Source organism: Balaenoptera borealis, assembly GCF_965194805.1.
Source record: "Balaenoptera borealis genome assembly, chromosome: 2".
Taxonomy (NCBI): Eukaryota; Metazoa; Chordata; class Mammalia; order Artiodactyla; family Balaenopteridae; genus Balaenoptera; species Balaenoptera borealis.
The window spans coordinates 185,280,012-185,301,949 of NC_138867.1; the positions used below are offsets into that span (position 1 = coordinate 185,280,012).

Below are 21,938 nucleotides of genomic sequence, written 5' to 3' on the forward strand. Positions count from 1 at the left end.
GCCAGTTTGACTTTTTTTTTTCATTTGTAGCCAAAGATCACTGATACAGCATCTCCAGTCTGAAGAAGGAGAAACAGCACTGACCTAGGGTGCCCCAGTCTGACACGGGAAAGCGGAGCAGAGAAGGAAGGCAGCATGGGGAAGGCCTGGGATTTGTATATCCCACAGAGCTGGAGAAGGTGGCCCTGGAGTGAGGGGGTGAGCTTCCATAAGGGCATTCATCAAGAAAGGCTTTGCAGAAGGAGCAGAATCTGAAACAGGGAAGGAGCGCTGGGGCAGCAGAGACATTCCAGGGGGCTTGGGAATCCAGCCTGCAGGAGGCCTCCATCCCACCCCACCACAGCCCTGATGCACTGCCCACCCTAGTCTGCCCCCTGCCTTCACCTGCTGCTCTGAAACCTTCCATGGTTCCCAGGGCCCGGCAGCTTGCGTTGTGCATGCACCTCCCCCGGCCTGGTGCGCCCCCCTCACTGGCACCCCATGTCTGGGGTCTGGGAATCTGAACCATGACAAGCGAGGGGAGCGTTCCACGGCGGAATTCAAGCCCCCGATTTTTCACTCGCCCTGTGTTCTTGGGCAAGTCACGTGGCTTGTCTGGGTCTCAGGCTCCCCACGCGGTCGCTGTGATGGGTCCAGGCGCGGCCGCAGGCGCAGGGCAGCGATGATATTAATGTAATCACATCAGGATTTTAATTACAGGCCCCGTCAGACCCACTGAGGCCCGGGCTCCCCTGGCCTCCGAGTGCCGAGGGCCTCTCCCCCCCCTCCCCCACCCCAGTGTGGGATTCAATTAAGCCTTTGTTTTCTTCTCAGCTCCTCCGCGGGTGGGAGGGAGGGGCTGCCCGCAGCCGGCTCTGCTGACGCGAGGAGAAAAATGACTTCAATAAAAAGGAGCCGCGGCGTGGGGAGCGGACCCGGGATGGGCACCCCTCCCCCGCGGAGCCGCCTGGCCGAGGCCGGAGTCCCGGCTCCACTGCGCACAAGCTGGCCTGGCTCTGGGGCCTCAGTTTACCCGCCCCCCCCCCCCACCCTGTACAGGACGCAATTCGAAGCAGCGCCGGGTGCAGACCCCGAGCCCTCAACCCCGCCCAGGCTGCCTTCCCACTACTGGAAGTCTCCTCCTCCCCGTGAGAGGCCCCCGGCCCGCCTGGACCACGCCGCCTGGGTTTGAATCCTGACAAGTCACCGTCCTCTCTGTGACGCGGTTGCCACTCCAGAACCCTGTCTCCTGCCCCTGGTGGTGGTGGGGGCGGAGACGAGGGCAGACGCAGCACAGGCACGGCGCCCAAACCTGGTCCAGGGGCACCGCGGGCCCGGCCCAGGGCTGGGCGGTGAGGCTCTGCCTCATGCCCTCGGGCGGTAGAGGCTTTAGCCTTGCCCAGAGGGGTCTGCGAGGTGATCCGTGTCCCGCCTGACTGGACTGGCCATGCCAGGAAGACCAACCTTGCGTTTTAGGGTGGCCTTGGGTGATGGCATCAGTGAGCCTGGAGATTGAGGTCAGCTGGTGGGCGATGCAGGCATCACACTGGCACTGGCCCCCCGTGTGGGACCCGTGGTGCCGGGAAGGGCATAAGTGGATGATGGTGATGGCGAGACCCCCCCCCCCCCCCCGCCACGCTCCTCCCTTGGTAACCTGTGCAGCTTCTCAGGTGCCTTCAGTGAGGTGTGCGAATCCCTTCCAGAGAATGATCAAACCCGAGGGTGGTTTGGAGGACCCCCCGAACTTGCAGTTGGTGTCAGAAGTGGAGACTGTGCCCTCTGACCTTCCAGCTTGGCTAACTCCCCACCCCCGCCCCAAGCCCTTCCTAGGAGCTCAGGGCCTGTGTTGCTATGGTGACGCAGAAAGCCCCCCTCCTGCAGCCACCTGACTTATGCTCAGTCACCCCTGCTTCTCAGCCAGAGGTGCCCAGCCCCCCACAGCCCACTCTGCCCCCCAACATTTCCTCAGCTCCCACAGCCAAGCCACAGAAACTCCTTCCTTGTTCCTTGAAGTCGGGGAGGCACCTAGGATCCTGGTTGCCCCCCTGGCTCCCCACGCTCCCTATGGAGACTCCTGGGCAAGCCCCTCCCCTCCCTGAGCTTCAGTATCCCCACGTGCAAAAGCGGCTGCTAAGCTCGACTCTGGGGGCTGGGCTGACGGCACCGTCGAGTCTTCAAGCGCGTGCCTGGCCTGCCTTCCAGTCTCCAGCCAGCATCCCCGACCTCTTCCTGACCCTCGGAATCCACAAAATGGTTGTTTCACACGTGTTTTGGGGTCTGTCGCCAGAACCCCTACCTGCTTCTTGGAGGAGGAGGCGCAGGACACAGAGTGGGAGAAGAAGAGCTGCGTGGATCCGAGGTCAGGAAGTTCTTAACCCCCGGGAACATGGAGGAGGCTGGTAGTTGGAGGCTGGACCCAGCAGGGAGGGTGGACTTTGTCTTGAGGACAATGGGGAGCCTCGGGGAGCGAGGGGCTCTGGTTAATGTTTTAGACCCTGCAGCATCTGGGAGGAAGGGGCACTGTTGGGTAGCAAGGAGACCGGGCTGGGGCTGCTGCTGATTCCAGAGGAGGTGGGAGGGCGTTGGGACTGGGCTGGGCAGAGGTGGACAGGACACATTTGACAGAGACCAAGGATGCACAGCGTCCGGGATGTGCTGGCTTGGATGTGAGGGCTGTGTGGTGGGGGATCCGCGAGATCCTCTCTCTCTCGGCCCCATTCAGTCCTGCCCGCTAGCAAACCCAGCTCTGCCTTCCAAATACCCAGAATCGACCCTGCAGAGAGGGGACCACTGCATGTGACAGCCGGGTGGACCTCAGCACTGAATGTTGTCCAGTGAAGGACACTCTGTGCAATTCCCCAGGTAAGAAGTTCAAGAACAGGCAACATGAGTCTTTGGAGACAGAAGTCAGGCCACCTGGGGGTAGTGGCCAGGAGAGGTGAGGATGGTCTCTGGGGAGCTCTCACTGTCGGCATTTTCATCTGGGTGACAGTTGCTCGGTGAGTTTATTTATAAATGTTCACTAGGCTCATAAGGGCCAAGCATCCAGAATACATTTACAAAATTCCTACAACTCAACAACAAAAAGACACATGACTCAATTAAAAAATGGGCAAATGACCCAAATTGACACTTCTCCAAAGAGGATACACAAATGGCTAATACCCCATAAAAAGATGCTCAACATCATTAGTCGTCAGGGAAATGAAAATCAAAACCACAGCAATACCACTTCACACCCAAAAGATGGCTGTGATCAGGAAAACGGAAGATAAGCAGGGTTGGAGAGGATGTAGAGAAATTAGAACCTTCCAGCTGCCCAGGGAATGTGAGATTGTGCAGCTGCTACGGAAAACAGACTGGCATTTCCTCAAAAAGATACACATAAAATTACCATATGACCCGCAATTCCATGCCTAGATATACTCAGAAGAATTGAAAACTGTTCCTCAAACCAAAACTTGTGCATCAATGTTCATAACAGCATTATTCACAGCAGCCAAAAGGTGGAAACAGCCCAAATGTCCATCAACAGATGATGGATAAACAAAATGTGTCCCTCTACACACGGGAACATCACTCAGCCGGGAAAAGGACAGAAGCCCTGACACTCGCTACCACATGGATGGACCTTGACAACACGATGCTCAGTGAGAGAAGCCAGACACAGGACACACAGGGTGTGATTCCATTGATGGGAAACGTCCAGAACAGGCAGATCCACAGACACAGAGAGTGGATTCGTGGTTGTCAGGGGCTGGGGAGGGTTATGGGGAGTGATTGCTAATGAGGACGGGGCTTCTTTTCAGGGAGATGGAATGTTCTGGAGTTAGAGGTGATGGTTGCACGTTGTGTCTGTACTAAATGACACCGAATTGTTCACGTTAGAATGGTTTTATTTTATGTGACTTCAATTTTTAAAAAAGTTCACTGAACTTGATGTACTTACATTTACCGCATATAAGCTATATTTCATTAGAAAGGACATGAAAAAAGCATTTCCCAGAACCTGCCCATTTCTTGCCCCCTCTTCGGCCCCTGCCCAAGTCAGGCCCCACTATCCACGCCCACCATGGCACCATCATAACCCCCATACCTCCCCACCCTAACCCCAACTGTTGCTCCCACATCCACCCCATCAGCCCTTTCCATTTTCCTCCCCCATCCCCCCCATTCTCCCACCGTCCCCTCCTATCCTCCTTCTCCACCATCCCTCCCCAGTCCCCGCCAGCCCCCGCCAGCCCCCGCCAGCCCTCCCGGACCTCCGCCGTCCCCTCCGCCCCGTCTCCCGACGCCACCCACGGCCTGTTCTCCCCGAAGCCGCCAGAGGGCGCATGTGAGCAGCGAGCGGGGCGCGTCCCTGCTCTGCCCGCCGCCCTGGGGGGTCCCGCGTCCCTCCGGGTGAGAGCCGAGCCCTCCGCGCCCCAAGGCCCTGCACGGCCTGACCCACCCCGTCCCCTCCTGCCCTCACCTCCTCCCTCTCCCCTCGCTCATTCCGTTCCAACCGCCACGGGCCTCCCCGCGGTCCCTCCCACCTGCCGGGCACAGGGCTGTCCCACGGCCGCCCCCACCAAACCCCCGCAACCCCCCGGCCAGGTGCGCCCTCGCCCCGGGTCTCCACAGGGCCCTCACCGCAGAAAGGCCTTCCCTGGCCAACCATCTAAGATGTACGCCCCCATCTTCCGCCCCTCTTTATTTTCTTCCTAGCCCCCCAGGAGGGCCAGGCTGTCCCCCTGCCATCTGTCCAGGCCTGTTGGGCACAGGTGCCCCACAAGTATCTGCTGAACTCACGACCCGGCGAGTGACCACCCAGATGCCACGATGCTGCACTTCTTGGAGAAGTCAGCGAGCAGGGGGCGGGGCCAGGCCTCCTCCCGCCTTCGGAGACCGCAGCACACCCCGCCCCCCACCTCTGTGGCTGACAGGGATGCGCTATTTTTTACTGCCTGATCGGCTGCCTCGAGTGCTTTAATTGCACAATAATAAGGGCGGGCCATGGGCGAGGAAACCTAAAATTACACCGGCACGCGCAGCCCATCTGTGGGGGCCCCCCGGCCCTCGTGGTCCTTCACGCGTCCGCCCTTGACGCCGCCGCCGCCGCCGGGGAAGCCTTCCCAGACCCTTGATCCAGGAGCCTGTCGCGGGGCGGGCTGCCTGTGGGCGGGGGCAGGCGCTGTTCCAGGCGGGGACAAACCGCAGAGGGGCAGCCTGGCCCTCCGGGGGCGCTAGGGAGAAAATAAAGAAGTGGGGGGAGAAGAGGGACCTGTTAGATGGATGGCCAGGGAAGGCCTTTCTGCGATGAGGGCCCTGTGGAGACACGGGGCGAGGGCGCACCTGGCAGGGGCTTGGGGGGGAGCCTGGGACAGCCCTGTGCCCAGCACGGCGGGGAGAGACCTGGGCTGGTTGGAGCGGAGGGAGCTAGGGGGAGGGGCAGGAGGTGAGGGCAGAAGGGTGGGTCAGGCCGTGCAGGGGGCCGGCGGCCCTGTAGAGCCACAGCCCCAGGGCAGGGGTTCTCCTCCGGCCTCCCGCTGCCCCCTCACTCCACTCCGATGGCCTCCGCACGCCAGCATCCCTGCCCTTTGCTGGGCCTTTACCTGGCTGTGCCCCGGCCAGGCACCGCCCCTCCACACCACAAAACCGCCCCCTCAGCTCCGTCAGACTTTGTTCAAGCATCCCTTCCTGGTGGGGCTTCCTGATATCGCCTTACTGAACCAGCCCCCCATGCCACCTCACACCCCTACTGGTTTTCTCCCCTCCTAGCACTTTGTACATACAGGTATGCGCAGAGTAGGTGCCCAATGTATGCTGAAGGTGTATGTGGATGAATATCTGACATCCAGGCCCGTGGCCAGCTCTTCCTGGAAGTGTCTGGATACGGATCCAGTGCCCCCAACGGGGTGAGGGACCCCCGGCACCGCCTTCCTGCCCAAGATGCCCTCTGCGCTCATCTCTTGGGCTGCCGTGCCAGATGACCACACACTGGGGGCTCAAATAACAGAAACTCACTCTCACGTTTTGGAGGTCACATGTCCAAGATCAAGGTGTCAGCCGGGCTGGTTCCTTCCTGGCGCTCTGGGTTCTGTTCCAGGCTCTCTCCCAGATTCTGGTGGTGCTGGCATTCTTGGGGTTCCTTGGCTTGTGGACACATCATCCCAATCCCACCTCTGTCCTCCACGACCTTCTCCTCTGGGTGTCTGTGTCCACATTTCTGTCTTTTTTTTTTTTTTTTTTTTTCCTGGCCACGTCTCTCAGCTTGTGGGAGCTCAGTTTCCTGACCAAGGATTGAACCCAGGCCCCCTGCATTGGGAGCGCGGAGTCTTAGCTACTGGACCACCAGAGAAGTCCCCATCAAACTCCCTATTTTTTAAATATTCTTTTTCGTATTCTTTTCTATTATGGCTTATCACAGGATATTGAATATAGTTCCCTGTGCTATACGGGAGGACCTTGTTTATCCATCCTATATATAATAGTTTGCATCTGCTAATCCCAAACTCCCAGTCCTTCTCTCTCCCACATTCCCTCCCCCTTGGCAACCACACGTCTGTTCTCTATGTCTGTGAGTCTATTTCTGTCTCATAGATAAGTTCATTTGTGTCATATTTTAAATTCCACATATAAGTGATATCATATGGTATTTGTCTTTCTCTTTCTGACTTACTTCACTTAGTATGATAATCTCTAGGTCCATCCATGTTGCTGCAAATGGCATTATTTCATTCCTTTTCACGACTGAGTAATATTCCATTGTGTATATATACCACATCTTCCTTATCCATTCCTCTGTCGATGGACATTTAGGTTGTTTCCAGGGTTTGGCTATTGTAAATAGTGCTGATGTGAATATTGGGCTGCATGGGTCTATTTGAAATTTGGTTTTCTCTGGATGTATGCCCAGGAGTGGGATTATGGGATCATATAGTAACTCTATTTTTAGTTTTTTGAGGACCCTCCATACTGTTCTTCATAGTGGCTGCACCAATTTACATTCCCACCAACAGTGTAGGAGGGTTCCCTTTTCTTCACACCCTCTCCAGCATTTGTTATTTGTAGACTTTTTTTTTTTTTCTGAAAGGCAGACTGCCACATGCAGTGCTTCATTTGCATGTGTCTGGAGTCTTGGAAACTTGACTACCCTACATTCTCCTACAAAATGGACCTTGAGAGCTTGTTTGGAGGTTCTAGCAGGGGAGCGCAGCTACTTGTATACCCTTGACCGAAGAACTGTCCTCCTCTATCGGGGAAGGTCGTCCTCTTCCACCGGGCTCACAGCTTTCGGAGGGACACACATGGAGCGGAAGGGGATACCCGCCTAGCTGGCCACATCGGCCTCACATCCTTTGTAGACTTTTTAATGATGGCCATTCTGACCGGTGTGAGGTGGTACCTCATTGTGGTTTCAATTTGCATTTCTCTAATAATTAGCCATATGGAGCATCTTTTCATGTGCCTATTGGCCACCTGTATGTCTTCTTCAGAGAAATGTCTATTTAGGTCTTCTGCCCATTTTTCTATTGGGTTGTTTGTTTTTTTGTTATTGAGTTGTATGAGCTGTTTGTATATTTTGCAAATTAAGCCTTCATCTGTCGCATCATTTGCAACTATTTACTCCCAGTCCATAGGTTGTCTTTTCGTTTTGTTTATGGTTAAACTCCCTGTTTTCAAATTAGGTCCCATTCACAGGAGCTGGGAGTTGGGATTTGAACCTGTCGGTTTGGGTGACACAATTCAACCACGACCCTTCTGGTCCTTGGCTGCCGGTTAAATCGGATTCTGAGCCCACCTAGACCTGCAGAGTCAAGTCTCTGGGGGTCCAGAATGCTGCATTTTGGATATTGTTTTCATAACATTTAATTTTGATATAATTTCAAACTTACAGAAAATTTCAAGATTAGTGCCAGAAACTCCTATAGACTCTGCCCAGATTCACCAATTGGTTGCATTTTGCCCCATTTGATTTGTCACATTCTGTGTCCGTAACTATCTGTACCTGTGTCTACATCTATTACCTATATGCATATATAGATATTTATACACATTTTTCTGAACCACTTACGACTACGTTAGAACTGTGTTGCCCCTTCATCCATAAACACATCACTGTATATTTTCTAAAACCCAGGATTCTCTTTTATAACCCGGTGCAGTTCTCAAGATGGGGAAATTTCACATCGATACAATACTCGTATCCAGCCCACTGTCCGTATTCAAATGTCACCAGCTGCTCCAATGATGCCCCACTGGGGAGGGCCTTGGTACCCGAGCAGGTTGCCATGGCAGCTGATGCTGGCAGCCAGGTCAGCAGGTGACAGCTTAGAGGAGCCTGGGCTGGACCTCCTAGGGAGCCAGCCTTGGCGGAGAGGGAAAGGGGAGAGCACCCCCTTCCCCAAGCTTGGAGATGGTACTGGCCCTGGGGTCAGAGTTTATAGAGCCTTGGGGACCACACAGAGCGAGCTTCCTCTTGGTCCTCTCAGATCACTGGGCGGTGTTAAGACTTGAACATGTCTTTTTGGGGAGACACAATTCAGTAGGACAAGGAGAGCCTAAATTCCTGGTGGCATGGGCTTTAGAGGTTAGGCATTGCTGGGCAAGGCGGTGGGCAGGCGTTCACATTGGGCATCTCCGAGCTGTCCCTGGCCCTGCAGGTCCCCTGCTATTGCCCCGTGCACACGATGTCCCCCCCTCGTGCCAACCCCTCATGCTCCCGGGGCAGACACTGACTGCCAGACTCTTGCTTCCTTGTGGAGGAGCCTGGCTACTGTTTGATGCCCACTCCCTACCCTGCCTGGGTGCTGGCATGAATCCTCATGGTGCCCCACCCCTTTGCTGGGGATTGGCTTGTGTGTGGACGTGTGACCCCCTTCTGGCCAATGAGATGTGAGGGAGGTGGGGGGGCCAGCTTGTGGAGCCACCACATTCCTCAGTTTGTGACCCCCCCAGCGACATGGACTGATCCCTCCTGCTGCCCTCTCTCCGGTTCTCTCTCTTCTGCCTCCTTCTTCCACTTAGAAGGGCCCTTGTGATTACTCTGGGCCCACGAAGATAATCCAGGATAACCTCCCCACTTCAAAGCCAGACGATTAGAAGCTTAATTCCATCTGCAACCTTGATTCCCCCTTGTCGTGCAACATGACATAGTCACAGGCTCTGGGGACTTGGACGTGGACATTTTTGGGGGGTGTTATTCTGCTGACCACAGAAAGTTTCCTTGCTCCTAAGAGGGAGGCCCGGAAAAATGGTCCCTTTCTGCCTGTGGCCACTGCAGCTTCATGATAAGATGTCTGGAGCAGCCGCAGCCCTGGTGCCATCTGATGATGAATACAATGCAAAAGGAGGCAGAGCCAAGGGAACCACAGAGCAGCAGAGCTGGGAGGCTATGAGGAGGGAGTCCTGCTGGGAGCAGTCCAGGAGCCTCTTTTTGGAGGAGAGAACAGGTTGCCTCATTGCTCAAACCCATCTAGGTGTGTGTCTCAAAAAGACTACATTTCCCAGCTGCCCTTGCAGCCAGGTGTGGCCATGTGACTAAGTTCCACCAATGAGATGTGAGTGGAGGGTGGGGAGGGGAGTAGGAAAGAGGGAAGAGATGGAGGGGGTTCGAGGGGGTCCTGGGGGCTGTCACTTGGGTGTGGCCTGTTGTGAAAGTTCGTCAAGCTGCACACTTAGGAGAGATGCTCTTCAACACTAAAAAGTAGAAAAAGTACCAAGAGGGAGGGGCACAGCCTCATCTCGAGCTGGGCATGGACTGCACACACCCAGATGTCTGTGGGAAGAAACAAGCTTCTATTTTAATAAGCCAGCACCTTCTGGGTCGTGCCTGCACCCATGAAACCAGACTCCAAATGTTGTCTGCTGAGGCCTGGCTTTCTCCCTGCCGATGCCAGCACCCTTTCCAGATGCTCAGGAAGCATGCATCTCACCCCGTCACCAGCTGGTGTGCAAGGGATCTGTGGGCCCTGGTTTGAGCTCTCTGCCTAGACCCTCAGCCAAACCTCCTTTCTGGGGTCTTCCACTGTGGGAGAAAAAGAGACTCTTCTCATCAGGGCCAGAGAAGTCAAGGCCAAGAGCAGTATCGTTTTCAGGAAGGACGAAGTTTCTTAAATATGAGTGGAGGACGTTTGCTATTTGAGGCAAGAGCAGATGGCAAGCATCCCATCCTCCTGTCCTGCCACGTGGACATAACCATACCGAGCCTCACCTACACATCAGTCATTCTCTCTCGGGGGTGGTCCTGCCCCCAGGGGAGGCTGGGCCGTGTCTGGGGACATCTGTGGTCGTCACGACTGGGGGGGGGGTGTGCTCCTGGCATTGAGGGGGTGGGGGCCAGGGATGCTGTTCAACACCCACAGGGCCCAGGATGGTCCCACAGAGGATGATCCAATGTCCACAGTGCTGAGTGGAGACGCTATTATGTGTGAATAAAACACGCCGCAGATGCAGAGGCCCCACGCCACCTCCTTGGGCTCTTCTCAGATGCCGGTCACCGTCTGGGCCACCCTCAGACCCCCCAGCCTCGCCGGGTCCCCCTGTCGTCTTCACTGCCTGAGTGCGGGTAGGTGGGCCGGGCTGCCTTTCCCAGGGCCCCCAGGGTGGACTCTCGCCTAGCTTATGGACCTTCCGACTCAGGAGGAACTAATTTAGTCTCAGTGGAGGGGGGCATGCAGGGAGCTTTGCTGGTCTTATGATTTTCCCTCCCTACGTCTCCATAGGAACTGGAGCGCACTTTGAAATCCAGAGACAGAGGGTTTGGGACCCTGAAGCCTCATTTCTGCTTCCTCTGGCTCATCCTTTGCCCGAGGTGATGGACATTGCACGGTCGAACCACCCAGAGGTGGGAAGGGCAGCGGGTCCCTTGGCTTCTGTCACAAAACTGCGTGAGGCAAACAGCCCCCCTCCCTAGGGTGTTGCCTTCAGAACGGGCACCCACGACTCAGCGTCACCTGGGCTGGGCCGGTCTGGGCTGGGCCCGGGCCACATGCCTGGGCCTGGCCGGCCGCCTGCCTCGCCGTGGTCCTCGTCTCATCCTCCAGCAGCCTCACCAGACACATTTCCACGGCGATGGCAAAGGAAACACACCAGGCAGGGCTGTCCCTTCCACCTCATTCTGTTTGTCAGAGCTCGTCCTGGGCTGGAGAATTGTATTGTGCTTTAGAGAAAGACCCCAAAGTCATGTGACAGGGCATGGGGACAGGGAAGGGTTAAGAACTGGGGCCTTTGTGCCGTCCATCTCCCGCGGTCATAAAGTTTTGTAAAAGATGCCACGGTGGTAGATGAATTTAATTATTACAGCAAAATGCAATCTTGCCACATGCCAAAGCGTTGAGGGTTTTAATGTAGCTCAGATTTTCCTTCAGCTTCTCCCTCTCCCTTTCTCCTTGCTTTAGATGGTGTCACCCTGCGGCTCCAGGTCCCACCATGCGGCCCCTGCTCCAGCCCTTTCAACACCACTCCCCGTGGTCGTACTTCTCAATGCGGCTAATCTCTGAGTTGTCTGCTCACCCCATTTCACTTCTCAGATCTATGGGAACGGATTCTCCCCTGCATCCTCCTGAGGGAACCAACACTGCCCACACCTTGGCTTTAGCCCAGTGAGACCCAAGGCAGACTTCTGACCCCAGACCTGTAAGAGAATAAATGTGTCTGGTTTGAAACCACTACATTTGGGGCGATTTTTTACAGCAGCCGCAGGAGGCTCATACAATGCCACCAAGTGCCAGGCTCTGTGGGGACGCCGGGCCCCAGCGGGGACCCATCACTCCCCTCACGCAGCTCAAATCTCCAAACCCAGCAAGGGAACTGCTGCCGGGAGGCCCACGTCTGGGGAGAGATGTCGCCACTGAGCAGGAGGAATGTCGGGAGAGGGGAACACACAGCCTTTGAATTCTGAATCCCTGTCACCATTTTGGCCGTATTCACCTGTACTCTTATGGCCTGACGTATTTCTTCAAATCAGAACATTGACCCATTTCTTTTAACTGAATACATGTGAGCAAAAAGAGGTGTATTGTCTCTGTAAATGGAAAACCAATACAACTTGCCATAAAGAAAGGAAAACATTAAAAAAAAAAAAAAAAAAGAAAGAAGGTGTAAAAACTAGTGGATGAAATTTGATGAGGGAAAACAGAGGGTTTGCCTGGTATCAAAGTAGCTCCCTCAAGATGACTTATTAATTTCAAGGGGAACGCCTTTACTTGACTGTGGAGAAGCACGGAGTGACGCCCTGAGTCAGAGGATGGAGGTCACGTCACCAGCAACGGGACACCTGTGCTCTGGACACCACCTTCCCAGGAGGGCACAGCACCACAGCTGCAGGATTCCTGCCAACACATACAACCTCTCAGTGATCATGAGACAATATGAAAGAAGCCCAGGATGAAGGACCGCCTATAAAATAACTGACCAGAACTCCTCAAAATCATTCAGGTCATGAAAGACAGAGTGAAGCGTTGTTAGATTAGAGGAGACAAAGGAGACAAACATCCTGCTGCACTGGGACTGGCTCCCGGGCCAGGAAAAAAAAAAAAAAAGCTGTAAAGGACGTTACTGGGACAACCTGTGAAATCTGAACAAGAATTCTTGATTAGATAAGGTATTGTATCAGTGCTACTTTTTTCTGATTTTTGACAATCATGCTGAGGTGACAGAAGGGAACATCCTTGTTCTTAGAAACACACTGGGGTATTTAGGGGTAAAGGGGTGTGCTGCCTGCAGCTTGTCCTCAAACGTGCAGGAGTGCAGACAGAAGATGAAGCTACCTGCAAAATGTCACAGCTGGCGGGTCTGGGTGAAGGTCCCTGGGAATTCTCAGGAAACTCTTGCAACTTTTCTAGGAAGTTTGTGATTATTTCAAAACAACTACAGGACAACCAGAAATGAGGTGTGCAAACAAACACCAATGAGAACAAAATGAGGTTATTAAATTCTAGCTTTCACGACCTGCCCCGGGCTTGGGTCTGCTCTCCCTTGGTTAAAAGGGATGAACAAAACTGGGGGAGGTTAAACTTTTGCTGAGACTTTCTCCTTGAGATTCCCAGAAGGACTGTAGAAGGGAGAGGGGAGTAATGTCTCATCCCCTTATTTGATGTTATTTATCGTGGGACTGTATCCCACTTAATGGCACCTTGAAGACACCAATCCGTGTGTCCTTGCTTTGGGAAACATTCTTGTAGAAGGTGGGAGCCACGGAAGGCTGCTGAGTGAGGGAAGAGTTGTGGCTGGTCTCCAGGGAGAATAATTTAGACTCAGGAAGGCCCAGTGCATCCTTGATCTTTGGTCAAGGGCATTTCCCATCACCACTGAAGTTTGCAGATGCAGCCCCAGCTGGAGGCACCACCGCAGGCAGCTTAGCACTGTATGCTGTGGGTACGAGTCCTGTGCAATCTTGGGCAATGACTGCCTCTTTGAGCCTGTTTCCTCCTGGGTGAAAGCGAAACGGGGATGATGATGATAAAATCCACCTCGCAGGAGGGACTGTGTGTGTTTGCAGGGGGCGCGGGGGCGGGGGTGCTGGCGGGGCTTTAAGGAGATGCTGCGCGAAGACCTTGGTCCAATATTAACGCCCCGGCGGAGGGACCAACATGCCCTTGAGAGCAGCGGCATCTTGTGTCCACCACTGGTACTGCAGCCTCCTCCCTGCGCCCGCGGAGCTCTGTTCCAGGTCCCGGGAGTCCAGGCACCTTCCCGCTGCAGCAGAGCCCGTATTCTAATGGGCTAACAAGACAACAGATATGTTAAAAATGCAATACGTGAGATCGTGATAAAAGCTATGCAACAGCAACAAAATTCCCGTAGATTTAGGTAGGAAAACAAGGAAGCTCTACTTCAGATGGGTGGTCAGGGAAGGCTTCTTGGAGGAGGTGAAATGTAAGGTGCCTCTTGGAGAACTCATTCACATGAAAATCAAGGGAAGGGTAAGTGCACAGATTGGTGTAATAGGGAAGAAACCTTGTATTCTATTACAAGCTAGTCCCTCCCGGGATGTTGCCTATCAGCTTAAATTAAACACAATGGCCCATCTCCGGGAACCCTGCCTCCCAGGTAATGAGCATGACACTAAAACACCTCTGTTCAGCTCCCAGGAAACCTCCTGACCAGGCCCACCTGAGAGCGCTGCAGGAGGAAGACATCAACACCTCCCCTCCGGAGGCTGACGGGAACCAGGAAGTGCTTGGCTTTAGTCCCGCCCCTTTCAGTACGGAAGAATCCTGCGCGCTCTCTCAGGGAAGGTGGTTCTTTGGGACGCAAGTCCACTGTCTTCTCCAGATCAAGTCGCTGTTCCTCGTCCCAACGACTCGATGTGTCCCAACGACTCGATGTATTAGCTTGTCGTGCGGGGAGCAGTAGAAGCTTGGACTCGGCAACGGGGCAGCAAGGAGGCAGCTCCCCTGAAGGGTGATGGAGTAGGGCCGGGGCAGCGGACGGCGGGGACCCTGCAGACCCACCTGGGCCACTTGGACAAACTCACTCAGGACTCAGGAAGGGATGGGGAAGGTGGGTTTCAGTGACGCGTTGTCGCGGAGCAGACAGCCCCAAGTTAGCGACCTAAAACCGCCGTTTTTTACTTGCCGGGAGTCTGCATCCTGGGCTGGTCCCAGTGGGACAGCTGTCTGGTCCACACAGTGGCTGTTGGGGCTGGAGTCCCCTCACTGTCGGGGTCTAGCTGGGCACCGACCCAGACCTCGGTGTGGCTGCTTGGGCTTCCTCCCAGCGTGGGGGACGCAGAATGGTCAGCCTTCCTCCCCGGTGACCCTTGCAGTGGGCAGAAGCAGAAGCTGCAGGCCGAGGACCTCACGTCTGCCCCATTCTGCTGGCCAGAGCGTCCCCACCCAGATTCAAGGGGGATTTGACTCCACTGCTCCACCGGGGAGCTGCCAGATGGCACTGCTGGCTCTGGAGACGAGCCGCCCGCCGCACTGAGAGAGAGCCTGAGTGTCGGGCGGCATCCCTGGGTTCCGGCCCATATTCTGCCTCTGGACGCCCAGTTTCCTTAGTTTGAAATGAATGGATGTATTTCGTGCTTCGCAAAATCAGGGGTGACTTTCTCTGTGGGCCCTGCTGAATTTGGAGTTGTTTAAAAAGAAATTGGGTGGAGGTAAATTGTGAGACAGGTGAGGGGTGACCCAGCTGCTCATGTCTCTCCTCCTTCCCCTTTTCTCATGTGACCCTCTCTTTCTCTTTATTGAGGGAGATTTCAAGCAACTGCTGGTTTTTTAAATTTTATTTTATTGAAGTACAGTTGATTTACAATGTTGTGTTAGTTTCTGCTGTACAGCAAAGTGACTCAGTTATACACATATATTCTTTTTCATATTCTTCTCCATTATGGTTTATCAAAGGATATTGAACATGGTTCCCTGTGCTCTACAGTAGGACCTTGTTGTTTATCCAGCCTATATATAATAGTTTACATCTGCTAATTCCAAACTCCCAATCCATCCTTCCCCCACCCCCCTCCCCCTTGGCAGTCACAAGTCTGTTCTCTATGTCTGTGAGTCTGTTTCTGTTTCGTAGACAAGTTCATTTGTGTATATGTGACCGTCTCTTATTCCATCTATTCATCCATCCATCCTGCCATCCACTCATTCATGCTGTAAAGAACACCCATGAATAAGAACGTCATCAGTAACTTCCCCATCTACAATCTCCACAGGCAACACTGTCCTGAATCCTTTACACGGTCGCTGTTCTCTCCCTCTTAAGAGCCCATCACGTGCACATGTACCCATGTGGACGTGCTCTTTCCTCTCGGCTTTGCTCCTGAGCTGTGTCTGTGCTGCTCTGTGGCCGTGGTCATTCATGGTCCCTGCTGTACAGGACTCCGCTGCTCAGGTCACCAGTCTCCCATCCGCTCGCCTGTGAGTGGGGTCCTGGGCTGTTTTCTGCTCTTTCCCACTGCGAACGGGGCTGGTCTGAGCAGCCTTGCTCGGGTCTCCTGATGGATGTGCTGGGATCAATCCAGGAGTGAAATTGCTGGACGTTAGGGCAGACCAGTGTTCAACTTGATGAGATGATGCCAAATTGGTTTCCAAAGCTGGACCAAATCACTCATTGATCCATATCCTCTCCAACGTTTGAATGGTTGGCCTTTAACATTTCTGCCAGTTGAATGGATGTGAAATATGATCTTACTAGTCTCTGCCTTCACTTCCCTGACACCAGGCACCTGCTCCTTTTTTTCTTTTTTAAAATTAATTAATTAATTTTTGGCTGCGTTGGGTCTTCGTTGCTGCGCGTGGGCTTTCTCTAGCTGTGGAGAGTGGGGGCTACTCTTCGTTGCAGTGTGCGGGCTTCTAATTGCGGTGGCTTCTCTTGTTTTGGAGCACGGGCTCTAGGCGCGCGGGCTTCACTAGTTGTGGCTCGCGACCTCTAGAGCGCAGGCTCAGTAGTTGTGGCGCACGGGCTTAGTTGCTCCGCAGCATGTAGGATCTTCCCGGACCGGGCCTTGAACCCGTGTCCCCTGTATTGGCTGGCGGACCCCCAACCATTGCGCCACGAGGGAAGTCCCTGTTGTATTTTTTCAATTCCACCTACAAGTGTTGTCATACGGTATTTGTCTTTCTTTGTCTGACTTACTTCACTTAGTATAATACCCTCCACGTCCATCCACGTTGTTGAAAATGGCAAGATTTCATTCTTTTTAAATGACTGAGTAGTATTTCATAGTATATATGTACCACATCTTCTTTATCCATTCGTATGTCGATGGACACTTAGGTTGCTTCCATGTCTTGGCTATTGTAAATAGTGCTGCTATAAACATTGGGGTGCATGTATCTTTTTTTTTTCTCCTTTTCAACATTATATTGTGCACAATTTCAAACACATACAAAAGTAAAAGGAAACCATATTGCGTTGTAAACGTCAATCTTGTTTCCTCTGTACTTGTAGCCTTCTCTTACCCATGTATCCTCCACTGCTACTGAAGCACATTCTAGGCTTTCTCTTGACGAGATCTTTCATTGGATCCAGTGATAACTTAAAGAAACTGTTATTCATTGAGCACGCACTGTGTGCCAGGTGCTTTGCACCTGTGGCCTCATGCACACCTGAGGACTCTGAGGGAGGGGCTGGAGCTCAGAGCAGCAGTGGGAGAAAGGGGGGTTGGTTGTAATCCAGGTAAAGGCCAGGCACTGGGAGGGCCAACCCTCCCCGCTTCACGAGGGGCTGGGGTTCTCTCCTGTTCTTCCTGGGCTGAGCTCTGAGAAGCCCGTGTCCATCCCGTCAGAGGCCTGGGGAGCAAGAAGGGCCAGGGTGAGTTGGGGCCTCGCTCCCCGCCCTCTGCCCCTGCCCCGACACCCTGCTCGGCCCTCCCTCGCAGACTTGGGCCTCTTCTCCACCAAGACGCTGGTGGAGGCGAGTGGTGAGCACAGGGTGGAGGTGCAGCAGCCCTCAGACAAGAATTGGGACTCGACGGGCACGCGACAGATCCGGCCCTGCGAGAGCTCCCGTTCCCACACCACCATTGCCAGGTACACGCAGGACCAGGCCTCCTCCTTCCAGGAGTCCCTGCCGGTGAGAGGCGCGCACGGGCAGAGGCAGGGGTTGCAGAATCGGGGGACTTGGAGCCCCGGCTGCGGTGGGAGGGCTCCTGGAAGGCCGCTGACCCAGGCCTACCTACCCCTGTGGCCAAGCAGGAGGAGGAGACTGAAGACGAGGAGTGGGAGCCGGACAGCAGCACAGGAGCCCCTCCTAGGTAGGGACGCTTTGCCCCTGCCCTTCACGACTCCTTCCCTTCCCTGCGCTTCTCCACCAACCTGTGCTCTTCACCCCCGCAGCAGCGCACCGGGCCCGAAGAACCATCACATCGTCAAGTTTGGCACCAACATCGACCTGTCCGATGCCAAGCGGTCAGTGGGGCTGAGGCCAGCAAAGCGGGGGCGGGAGCACTGATGGGTCGGCGGAGTCGGGGTCGCGGCTCACTTGTGTTGCCCCCTCGCCACGGCAGGCGGAAGCCCCAGCTGCAGGAGCCGCTGAAGCTGCCCGCCTTCACGCGGGTAACCTCCACGGGCACCGTGCCGAGCCGCGTGGGCCGCACCATCCCGGGCACGAACACGGCGCAGCTGTACATGAAGGTCCCAGGCAGCCGAACCTATTTTTTTTTTTTATAAATTTATTTATTTATTATTTATTAATTATTTTTAGCTGTGTTGGTGCTTCGTTTCTGTGCGAGGGCTTTCTCTAGTTGCGGCAAGCGGGGGCCACTCTTCATCGCGGTGCGCGGGCCTCTCACTATCGCGGCCTCTCTTGTTGCGGAGCACAGGCTCCAGACGCGCAGGCTCAGTAGTCGTGGCTCACGGGCCTAGTTGCTCCGTGGCATGTGGGATCTTCCCAGACCAGGGCTCGAACCCGTGTCCCCTGCATTGGCAGGCAGATTCTCAACCACTGCGCCACCAGGGAGACCCCCCTAACTTTTTGAATTAGTGATTTTTTCCGGTTATATACCCAGGAGTGGGATTGCTGGATCATATAGTAGTTCTATATTTAGTTTTTTAAGGAACCTCCATACTGTTTTCCATAGCAGCTGTACCAATTTACATTCCCACCAACAGTGTAGGAGGGTTCCCTTTTCTCACACCCTCTCCAGCATTTGTTATTTGTAGACTTTTTGATGATGGGCATTCTGACAGGTGTGAGGTGATATCTCATAGTAGTTTTCATTTGCATTTCCCTGATGATTAATGATGTTGAGTGTCTTTTCATGTGTCTGTTGGCCATTTGTATGTCTTCTCTGGAAAAAATGTCTATTCAGGTCTTCTGCCCATTTTTTAATCAAATTTTTTTTTTTTGATGTTGAGGTTTTTGTTAGTTTGCTTTTTCTTAGTTCCTTGATTTCCTTTTTTTAAATTGAATTATACTTGATTTACAATGTTGTGTTAGTTTCAGGTGTGTAGTAAAGTGACTCAGTTATATATATATATATATATATACCCTTTTTCAGATTCTTTTTCACTGTAGGTTATTACAAGATATTGAATATAGTCCCCTGTGCTATACACTAGGCACTTGTTGTTCATCTGTTTTATATATAGTAGTTTGTATCTGCTAATCCCAAATTCCTAATTTATCCCTCTTCCACTCCATTTCCCCTTTGGCCATAAGTTTGTTTTCTATGTCTGGGAGTCTATTTCGGTTTTATAAATAAGTTCATTTGTGTCATATTTAGATTCCACATATCAGTGATATCATATGGTATTTGTATTTCTCTGTCTGAGTTACTTAGTATGATAATCTCTAGGTCCATCCATGTTGCTGCAAATGGCATTATTTCATTCTTTTTTATGGCTGAGTAGTATTCCATTGTATATATGTACCACATCTTCTTTATCCATTCATCTGTTGATGGACACTAAGGTTGCTTCCATGTATTGGCTATTGTAAATAGTGCTGCTAGATGTTGACTTGTATGAGCTGTTTATATATGTTGGATATTAACCCCTTATCAGTCATATCATTTGCAAATATTTTCTCTCATTCGGTAGTCTGCGTTTTCATTTTGTGGATGGTTTCCTTTGCTATGCAAAAGATTTTAAGTTAAATTAGGTTCCATTTGTTTATTTTTGCTTTTATTTCCTTTGCTTTAGGAGACAAATCCAAAAAAGTATTGCTGAGATTTATGTCAAAGAGTGTCCTGCCTGTGTTTTCTGGTTTCTCGTCTTACGTTTAGGTCTTTAATCCCTTTTGAGTTTGTTTTTGTGTTTGGTGTTAGAGAATCTTCCAATTTCATTCTTTGACATGTAGCACTCAGTGAAGAGACTGTCTTTTCTCCATTGTATGTTCTTGCCTCCTTTGTTGTAGATTAATTGACCAATTAATTAATTGCGTGGGTTTATTTCTGGGCTTTCTATGCTGTTCCATTGATCTGTGTGTCTGTTATTGTGCCACGTGTCTAGATTTTTCATTTTATTGTCTTTTGATGATCAGAAGAACTAAAATTTAGCACGGTCATTTATGATTAGCATTTTTGTGTCTTGTGAAATAAAAACCCTTTCCTACCCTAAGGGCAGAAAGATGGCTACCTTAATTTCTTTCCATAAGTTTTAAAGTTTTGTTTTGGCCTTTAAATCCTGAATTGATTTAGAGTTGCTTTGGAGTGTGGTGTGAGGTAAGTGTGGTGGAAAGAATAACGGCCCCCAAAGGTGCACCCATCTTAATATCTAGACCCTGGGAACCTGTCACCTTATATGGCCAAAGGGATGCAGACGGTGAGGTGGGCAGATTGGCCTGGTGACCCAGATGGGCAGAACTTAATCCTGTGGGTCCTTAAAAGCTGAGACCCTCTCCCGGCTGTGGTCAGAGAAGCGAGAAGAGAGTCTAAACATGAGAGAGACAGGCCTTGCCTTGAATATGGAGGAAGGGGGTCTGGGCCGAGCCATGCGGGGGACTCTGGATGCCGTGAGCGGCCCTCCGTTGACAGCCAGGAGGAAACAGGGACCCAGTCCCGGCACTGCGAGGAACTGAACTCTGCCGACCCCCAAAGGGGCAGGGGACTGGTCCTCTGGAGCCTCAGGAAGGAGCCAGCCCCACCCAGTGCAACCCATCTTGGACATCTGACCTCCAGAACTGTCAGATGTTACACCCCTCCCGTGTGAGCCTCTAAGTTTGTGGTGATTCGTAGGCAGCAGTAGAAGAGGAATCCAGAGGGATCCGGTCTTATTTTCTGCTGTCTGCGTGCCCCGGGCCCAGCACCTGCAGTGAGATGTCTCCCAGCTGCTGCCCCTGCTCTCTTTCCGTCAAAGTTCCAAATGCCCCTCAGCCTGTGCCAGTGCCCCTTCATTTTCTGCCCAGTGAATCTCAGCTCCTGGACTGTGAACTTCCTTGCTTCTTTACTTGTCCGAGCAGCAGAAATGGACCCCGGCTCTCCTTCAAGGGCTGGCAGAGCTCTGGCCCCTGGAACGCCCCCTCCTGACCCCATATGAGCGCCTGGCTGGAAAGAGGGATGTGGGGCTACGGTGAAGCCACACCCTGCCCCTGCTATGTGACTGTGGGTGGGGGAGGGCACGTCTCAGCCTCCCTGGAGCCCGATGCCCAGTCTGCACCCCAGGCTGTGACCAGTCCCCTCTCCTGGGGTTGTCATGGGGACAAATGCACTGCCTGATGGGCTCCCTCGTGCAGGATGGCAGACATGGTCGCAGCTCGTTGGAAGTGGGTCTAGTGAGCCATCTCGTAGCTAAGTGGCCTCGATTGTTTTAGTGTCTTAAAAAGATTTTTATTGGAGTATAGTTGATTTACAGGGTTGTGTTAGTTTCTGCTGTACAGCAAAGTGACTCAGTTATACATATATATATACATTCTTTTTTATATTCTTTTCCATTATGGTTTATTACAGGATTCGAATATAGTTCCCTGTGCTCTTCAGAAGGACCTTGTTGTTTATTTAAAAAAAATTTTTATTGGCATATAGTTGATTTACAGTGTTGTGTTAGTTTCTGCTATACAGCAAAGTGACTCAGTTATACATACACATATATCCACTCTTTTTTAGATTCTTTTCCCGTATAGGTTATTACAGAGTGTTGAGTAGAGTTCCCTGTGCTATATACTAGGTCCTTACTAGTTATCTATTTTATATATAGGACCTTGTTTTTTACAAGTGGCCTCACTTTTTTTTTTTTTTTTAATTGCTATTTTTTCTTTTTTTTTTTAAATTTATTTATTATTTTTATTTATTTTTGGCTGTGTTGGGTCTTCATTTCTGTGCGAGGGCTTTCTCTAGTTGCGGCAAGCGGGGTCCACTCTTCATCGCGGTGCGCGGGCCTCTCACTGTCGCGGCCTCTCTTGTTGCGGAGCACAGGCTCCAGACGCGCAGGCTCAGTAGTTGTGGCTCACGGGCCCAGTTGCTCCGTGGCATGTGGGATCTTCCCAGACCAGGGCTCGAACCCATGTCTCCTGTATCGGCAGGCAGACTCGCAACCACTGCGCCACCAGGGAAACCCCATGGCCTCACTTTTGAACAAAGATTTCTT

General features: G+C 52.7%; 1 long non-coding RNA gene across 1 annotated transcript; it reads left to right on the forward strand.

Annotated features, from left to right (window-relative positions):
* Positions 1-10,780: 10,780 nt before the first annotated feature.
* Positions 10,781-17,776, forward strand: LOC309624210. Its single transcript, XR_014241815.1, has 4 exons — positions 10,781-14,367; positions 17,294-17,444; positions 17,610-17,668; positions 17,751-17,776. It is a non-coding gene; the product is annotated as an uncharacterized lncRNA (long non-coding RNA).
* Positions 17,777-21,938: the final 4,162 nt, after the last annotated feature.